Raw genomic sequence first — 8579 nt, forward strand, 5'->3', positions numbered from 1 at the left:
CCAATGAAGCTACATGCAATATGGTGGATTAGATGCATGCTATGTATTCTTCCTTGTTTGTCAGTTGAGGCAAAGCAATTTTGGCTTGGTGTTTTGGTATATGCTTTGGTATATGTTTTGATATATGTTTTGATGATGTTTGTTTATGTACGTATATATATGGATGTAAATACCAACACGAAATGTGCTATAAAGCTCCACTACTCAGTATGTTATTATGATGTCATGCTATTATGTTGTTATGTTGGTTTTATTTCGGTAGGGTGATCATTGTAAGCACTACATCTAAGTAAGTTATAAATCTCCATTAGAAATATATTTTTCTTATAGCAGTTTTGTGGTTATAGGTGTTGTTGAACATCGAGGATGGTGTTCCCTCAAGGGGAAGGTTTCTGTAGAACCCTGGTGAAAATTCCATGTAATAAAAGTAAATAAACAAAAAATAATAACCACGGATGATGGGACACTTATTCCAAGATGAATGTTGGGCAGAATCCTAGTAATGGGGATCACTTTTTATTGTTTATGGCTAAGGAAATTGGCAAAGGCAATGGGTAAGGTTTTGTAAAAGCAAAATGGAAATTTTGGCATAATTATTTATGAAAATAATGGAAATTAGGAGAAAAGCGAGGTGAAAGGTCACAGGTTACTTGGGAGGAGGAAAATGAAGGAAAAGTAATGGAAAATGAAGAAAATAGAGGCCTCACTCATAAAAAGGTTTCTGAGGATCAATTAGTAGCCTTTTGTCATTTCATTTTTGGAGCCCTCTCATTATTCTCTCTCTCTCTCATACTCTTTGAGACTTAGAGTTTTCTTGGAGCACACTTGGAGGGTGTGACATACATGGATTCTTGTAGCAATAAGGAAAAGGAAGAGTAGGAAAGCATAAGAAGGCATTAGGATCAGCAACTAAATCAAATTTGTTTGCAGGTATCAAGTTGCATGCATGTTTCCTTGGCTAGTTTTGGCATGCATGGAACATGGATGTGGTTTCTTGGTTGTGATCTATCATTGGCACAGAGGATTACCTAGATTGATAGTGGATTGCCTAGCCTTTCCATTTCCTGGATAGCCATGGTGATTATGGGTTTAATTTCATTGTTTGCTTTTGGTTGGTTCTCATGTTTCCTAAGCTTGGGTTGAGTTATTAGTTCCTGGAAGCCATGGTTGGACAAACACTTTAGAAGCCCTGTAACAACTTGGGTTGATTTACTAGTCCTGAAAGGCTTGGTTGGAAAAATGCTTTGGAAGCCCTTGGTGGGTTTATTTACTAGCCCTGGAAGCCTTGGTTGGACAAACATTCTAGAAACCTGGTAACAACTGTGGGTTGAGTTAGTAGCCCTAAAAGACTTGGTTCGAACAAACACTCTGGAAGCAATGGAAAGCTTCAATGAAGACCAATCTGATGATGGTTTTGGTATTTCTGACCGTGAGGTGGAATCATTGTTTGATGGGTTGAGGTGGATGGTCTCTGGAAGCCCTGGATGATTTTTGAAATGATGTGTTCTATGAGATCCCACATTCATGCTTGGAATATGGATCATATGTGGTCTATATGACTGTACCTCCATGTATTTATTTGAGCATTTTGATGGATCATATGTGGTCTATATGACTGTACTTCCATGATTATTTTTTTCTACTATTACGTTGATTATGTATGTGTTTTATGACAGCAACCATGTGTGGTTCTCATCATGTTTTTACTTGTATTTGAATAATCAATGTATGTATGACCTAATTGATGGAATGGCAGTTAATGTGTTTAGGCATTAACGGTTTTTAGCGATTCTCAGCTAAGTATGAGACCCCTATGCTTTGAAATGTTAATTACGCATGTAGATTACACAATTGCAATATGTTTAACAAAATTCCTACTGTGGCTAATAGGGGTCCAATCAAGGCCTTGAATAACTATTTTCTTTAGTACTGTCATTTCCATGTTATTTTACTGATATGAGGAGATGGTTTAATTCTAGCTAGTGACCTAGGCTCTGGGCTTGAAAAAGTAGCCCAAATCCTCAAGTCATTGGCATAGCACTCACAATTTTGGTCTCTAGTCACTGACAAGCAAGCCTATGAGAGCGAATTTTGGTTTCTAAAGTATTGGATTAGTTCATGACTATCTTGTAGTCGATGATTAATGTTTATATGGTGTGTTTACATCGGTTCCACTCCTTAACGTGACTTAGGAGGTGAAATCATATCATAGTGGCCTCTCGTCGCATGTTTACCCTAGCTGGTCAGTTGCTTGGGTATATGTGGGAGGAGGGTGTTAGAATTTCTTCATGATCGATCAAAATTATACTAGAATTGAATATGACCATTGTGTTTACCTGAAAAATTTGAATGGTATTTTCATTATCCTGGTGTTACATAATGAAACTATGCATGTTTCAAGAAAAATAATTAATGAGATTAGCATGTTGGAGCCTTTCATGGCCAATACATTTGATATCAAGGATCTAGGAGTAGCAACACAAACATTGTGCATTAATATACACAAAAATAGAAAAATGGTAACCTCAAGTTTTCAAAAAAAAGAGAGTATATTTTGAAAATAGTTGTAAAATTTGGGATAAATAATATGAAACCTATGAATATCTATTTTGCATCCCATTTTAATATTTTTTCATGCTTATGTCCTAGTATTGTGGAATAAAGTGATCATATGTCTCATGTACCATATGCCACACCGTAGGAAGGTTGCTCTATGTCATGGTATGTACTAGAAAAAATATTTCACATGAAATGGGTGTTGGTGATAGGTGCATGGAAAAACTAGGAAGAGATATTGGAATGTAATGAAATGGTTACTTTGGTATCTCAGAGACACAATTGATTATTGTATCACTTTTTATGATAGTAGTGATTCTATATGTGGTTATGTTTATTTGTATTTTATACGGGATTTGGACAATAGGAGATCTACATTGAGTTAATTAGATTTCAAAGTTTAGGAAATAATTTATTTATCCACTATAGGATAAGAGTATATTATTGTCTCACATGCTTAAAAATAGGAAATTTGGTTGAAATTCATTTTTTCTAAGCTTGGAAGAGCACAAATAGTGTAAATGCATTTTGTGATTGTTAGAGTGCTATTCATTTCACTAGAAATCCTACTTATCTTAGCATTAGAAAGCACAATGATTTTAAGTATCATTTTGTAAGACAAGACATTGATTAAGGTTGAGTAGATCTAAAAAGGTTGACACTCAAGAAAAAATTACAAATAGGTTTACAAAACCAATGTTATTAGAGAATTTTTTATGGCGTTTGGATTCTCTTTGCTTATAGAAGAGATGACGAATGGGCTTGGTAAAGGTATCAAATAAATTCTCTTAGGGTGAAGGTTGGTAGAATGCGACAACAATTAGTTAAATAAAAATATAAAAACTTAAATTTAATTAAGAAAAAAAAACATAGGACCTGGTAGAACATCCTGAGGATAGAAAGCTTGTTAGATATAAATGGTTGTACAAATTGAAAAAAGATTTTGATATCAACGTTGAAAGGTATAAATCTATAATAATTTCAAAAGTTTATTCTCAGATGGAAGATGGACGATACCTTTGTTGTAGCCTCGAGCATAAATATAAATAAAGGCAAGTCTCAAATTTTCTTCTTTAAGGCACCACATGCCATTCAACTTCATATCTCTCGTTTTATGGGTTTCAAGAAGAGATTCCTTTCCTCAAAATATTTAAGCCCCCCTCTCATTGCCAATCCTCTCTACATATTGGTTTGAGAAGAGCTACTTCTTAAATTTGAGACAAAACTGTGAAGTTGTACCTTTAGGGTCTTGAATTTTGTGGAACAGTTTATTCTTCTAAAATTGATCGTGCAATATACGCCCACCAACATTCTCTCAGCCTTAGTTGCTCCAAAATCCATTATTAACAATATTTGTAGACTACAACACTCCTTCCTATAGGGGGATGCCCATCTGGAGAAAAAATGGGCCTTAGTCACTTGGGACAAGTTGTTCCTGCCCAAAGTTGCGGGGGGTTTAGCATTATGCGGTGCAAGTGCCTTGAGCTAACCTATTATTGCAAAAATATGGTGGAATTGATTAAATAAACCCTCAGTACTATGGTTCAAAATATGGACTAATAAATATGTTCAGGGACTGCTATCTTCTCAACTTGTTCGAATTTCAGAAGGCCCACGAGAATCACAAATATGGAATGAAACTTGGAATAACAAATCTCTAATCCAAGGTCATTTTTTTGGGAAGTGCGTAATGGAATGAAAACCTTATTCTGGGATGATTCCGAGAATCAATGGCCTAAAATCTCCTCTTTTCCCAACTCTCTCCTAATATGAGACAGTCCCCATCAAGGAGGCCTTTCATTGGTGACTCATTATTGGGATTCATATTCCCCCAACTCTCATTGGTGCTCTTAGAAGATCCAATTCCCAACCTATGAAAGAACTCATTGTAATGATAAAGACCTTCTTTAATAGGTACTGACCACTTAAAATATCGTAGTGAAAATGGATGATGGCATTCTATGATGTGGGTATGGTTTGTCAGGGGTTTTCAATCTGAAAGAGGTCTGCCTAATCTTAACACAAGCACAACTGGAGGCACTTAATCCTACTTAGAATCCAACTTATGCTATTGGTCTGGTTTCCCTTTGGGCAAAATAGTAGCACACGACAACCTCTTATGTATTGCCTTCTTCGAATAATAAGTAACCGAATTATTTTTAATAAATATTAAAAAATGATTATTTTTATAATTATTGTAAAATTTTAACTTATACATTTGACAACTTTCTTTTGCAAATATAAAATATATTTATGTATAAAAATGTATGTAATATCTTTATTTCAACATTTACAAAAAGGATTGTGATATCAAAAAGTGAGAAAATTTTCCTATTTTATGTTATTCTAAATTTTGATGAGTTAGTTGTATTTATTTGAAATGGCAAGCAAATGATTTAATTCGATAAAACTAATACATAATTTCTACATTTCATATTTTATAAAGATAATTAATATAATGATAAAAAAATGAATCACACGACATCCTTAACCCATCATTCAATTAAATTTAAATTAATAGAAATAAAAATGAAGCGAATAGATTGTAACTGACATTTAATTATTGTTATAATGGAATCCTTGGCATCATTCTGGAGAAAGTAACACATGAAATGGCATAGAAAGTTATGTGTACTACACTATTTTCTTTACTACTTTTGCACGGGCAGAATTATTATGCACGTCCTATAGGATACAGACTGGAACATTGGACAAAGGAAGGGTCGCTTAATGATAGCATTTAAATGAATATCAGATATCTGGTTTTGTGATATTCATCATATCAATCCAAGGGTAAAGGGAATTCCTGCAGCAGGAATCCACAAATTACCAAAAATGAATTGGCCAACTGTGAATCTAGCCGCTTCAGTGGCACTTTTGATCACATGAAATCCAGGCCAACGGACACGTCTTGATGTTACTGCACCGACGCCTCTGTTCATATACTCGCCATAGTACAATGTTTGAAGCGCAAAGCTTCCTTGCCATTCGGACCAACCGGCGGGATCGATCAAATCGTCCAGAATGGATTGCATGAACACTGTGCGAGAGTATTGCTTCCACGGTCTTCCGAGGTACGTTTGGATGGACTTTTTAACAGCTTGCAGATCGGGAGCTGGGCTTACCCTGCAATTATGAATGGAAATTCCGGTGTTTTGATTGGGATCAGTTCTTCCTTGAGCTGTAATTGTGTTCTTTTGTTGTCTCATAGGCCTTCTGAACCAAGATATTGCTATTTTGAATTACCACGGCTGCGTTGCCAAAGATAAAATCAACCGTTCCATAGATATCTACTTCTCTGTAAAATTGGCGAAGGGAGTAAACATATAAAGTGTCCTGGTATCCTTTGATGCTGCAACGATATACCACCGAGAAGTCTGCGCCTACTCGAAGTGCTACGGCCTGGTGCTTTTGAGGTCCAGCGGTGTTCTCGAACGTCATGTCTCTCGCAATGAACCCTCTTCCAGAAACAGCTAATATGGGAAAAAACATGAACCGTTAATACATCTGACAAGTTATACATTAGATCCTGATTCAGAAACAACTATCGCATAAAGGCTAAATACATTTGATAAGTTATGCATTAGAACCTCATTCAGAAACAACTATTGCACACAGGCAGTTTGTCATTGCACACAGAACAAACAAAACAAACGGGCAAAACAAACCGGAAAAACATTTGGGAATTATACACTACTTAAATTTATGAATTAAATTTATTAATTGTTTAGAGTCTGAATTTATTAATTGTTTAGAGTCTAAGTAGAGTTAACGACATCCAATCTTTTTTGAAATGCAATTATATAAATTAAAGAATTTTTTTGAAATGCAATTATATAAATTAAAGAGAAATCGTTTAAAGACAATTGTTCGTTTAATACATCTGAGAAGTTATACCTTTTGTTGTTTAATGTTTTTTATTTATGGGTATAAAATAAAATTTTTGATTAGTTTAACCATATAAATTAAAAAGCAAAAAAATAAAAGATAAATAAATATTGATAAACATTAATTTATAAAAACTTTAACCATTATACATGTTTAATTAGATAAATTAATTTAAAAAGATCATATATATTAATTAAATTATAATTTTATTATATATATATATTAAATTATAATTTCTCTATTATATATATATATATATATTTAATATATATATAACAATATTTAACTAGATATTTATTCTCAGCACATAAATTATAGATATTTATTCTCAGCACATAAATTTTATTGCAATATAATGAGTTATATTTTTACTTAATTTGTAAATAAGTTTTATTTCAATATCATGATTTTTCTCACTTTATAATTTGTAAATAAGTCTTATTCCAATATGATGATTTATCAATAAAATAAATTAAAAATCTTTTGTAACGATATATTTAAAAAACAAAACAATTATACAATTTAATATTAATCCAATAGAACAATATCCAGACCAATGTATAAATATAAGAAAGTATATTCGAAAAACCAATTTTAAATTCTTAATCAAAGTGGCAGACTTGAACGTAGTTGAACCGTCTGGAACATTCTTGCTTCCCGTAAGATGGTTCGGTCCTTGCCATCGCCAATTAACATCAAATTGGTTTTGTTCTTCAATATGTCCACATTCTCTTTGTAAACTCCGGCTTTGACGTAGATGATATGTCTCCTCTTGGACTTGGAAGGCGCCGCGTTTACTGCTTCGGTGATCGTCAGGTAATTGCCAGAACCATCTTTGGCAACAACGACGTGCCCTTGTCTGGAGGATTGTAAGTGCCTTCGGTCGTCGGCTGATAACCATCCTGGAAAACCATCTCTCTCGATCAGACTGTAGTGAGAGTCCAACTCCTCTCTTTCTGAACTCAACAGACGGCGATTTTTGAAGCTGGAAAGCTTGTACATGCAAAGCAAATTGCTCGTTAATTCTGACACATTAACAGCTCTGGACGACATCAGAGCTTTTATATTACTGCTGTCTGTTAAATTGAAGTCACGAAAACCATTCAAGCAGGTTTCCTGGTTCGTCAAAGCCGCGCTCAGCAAATTTGGGATATCTTTCTTGACTGAATTGTTGCTTAAACAAACGTTGAGACTGTCCAACGTATCTCGGAAAAGCTCAACACAATCTTGCCATGCCGCCCGTTCTCTTTCATTCATCATATCACTGTCTAGACTCATGGAGAATTCGTAAGCATGTTGTGCCTGTTCCATGCTCTCCGTCAAGGCTAAACTTATCAAAATATCGGGTGATGCTGTCTCGAAGCCACGATATGATGCCAAAGACGACACACATCGGTGGGGAAATCTTGTCTGGCTACAGACCGACTTTACTAAATTAGACCATACTTTCCTACCTTGGGGGTCGGCGGGGACTTCACTGGAAGTAACAGGAGTTCCCATTGACACACCAACGATGTCAAGGAGCAGCATAATTAAAGTCAGGGCAGCAAGGATGGACCATTTTTTCGAGTTTGGAGCCTTCCGTTCTTCGTCGCAGTAGACTCGAACGTTGCTCCTTACAAAACTCGTCATGTGGACGCTAGGTCAAGAACTTTCAGACCGATGGACCCTAGGAAGTACTAAAATAAATTCCAGCCAAATAACTCGAATATAAATTTGCACACTTCAGAACGGCTCGGCTTCTCTCGGTGGGAATGAACTCTTCAAGGAGTGCTCTTATAGCATTACAATTTTCGGTTATGTGGCTAACATTAATCTAGTGTTATTCTCTTCTAGGGTTGCAATTTTATCATTACTGTGTGGCTCACACATCAAATCGGCAGATTATTCTCGCACTAAGGCTGTGATTGTTTCTTATAGTATTGTTCAATTCGAGGATCAATTCAGCTTTGATCGTTGACACTGCAACCAAACTCGCAATGGATTTCAACATTGATTTTCATTACGTGTTGTTCTCTATAATCTAAAAGGTCACTTCTCAGATTCGATATCGTAGTCCGTTTTTATTAACGTAATGTACGGAATCCGTAAGGTACAAGATACGTGCATCACTGTAATAAAAAGGATTAGTTCGC

At 35.1% G+C, this 8579-nt stretch overlaps 1 pseudogene; it reads right to left on the reverse strand.

The window, feature by feature from the left end:
• Nucleotides 1–5110: 5110 nt before the first annotated feature.
• Nucleotides 5111–8179, reverse strand: LOC149217401 (pectinesterase-like; annotated as a pseudogene).
• Nucleotides 8180–8579: the final 400 nt, after the last annotated feature.

The sequence above is a fragment of the Pinus tabuliformis genome, chromosome 1_1, assembly GCF_031772625.1.
Source record: "Pinus tabuliformis cultivar Carrire ecotype Pingquan chromosome 1_1, CPIR1, whole genome shotgun sequence".
NCBI classification, from domain to species: Eukaryota; Viridiplantae; Streptophyta; class Pinopsida; order Pinales; family Pinaceae; genus Pinus; species Pinus tabuliformis.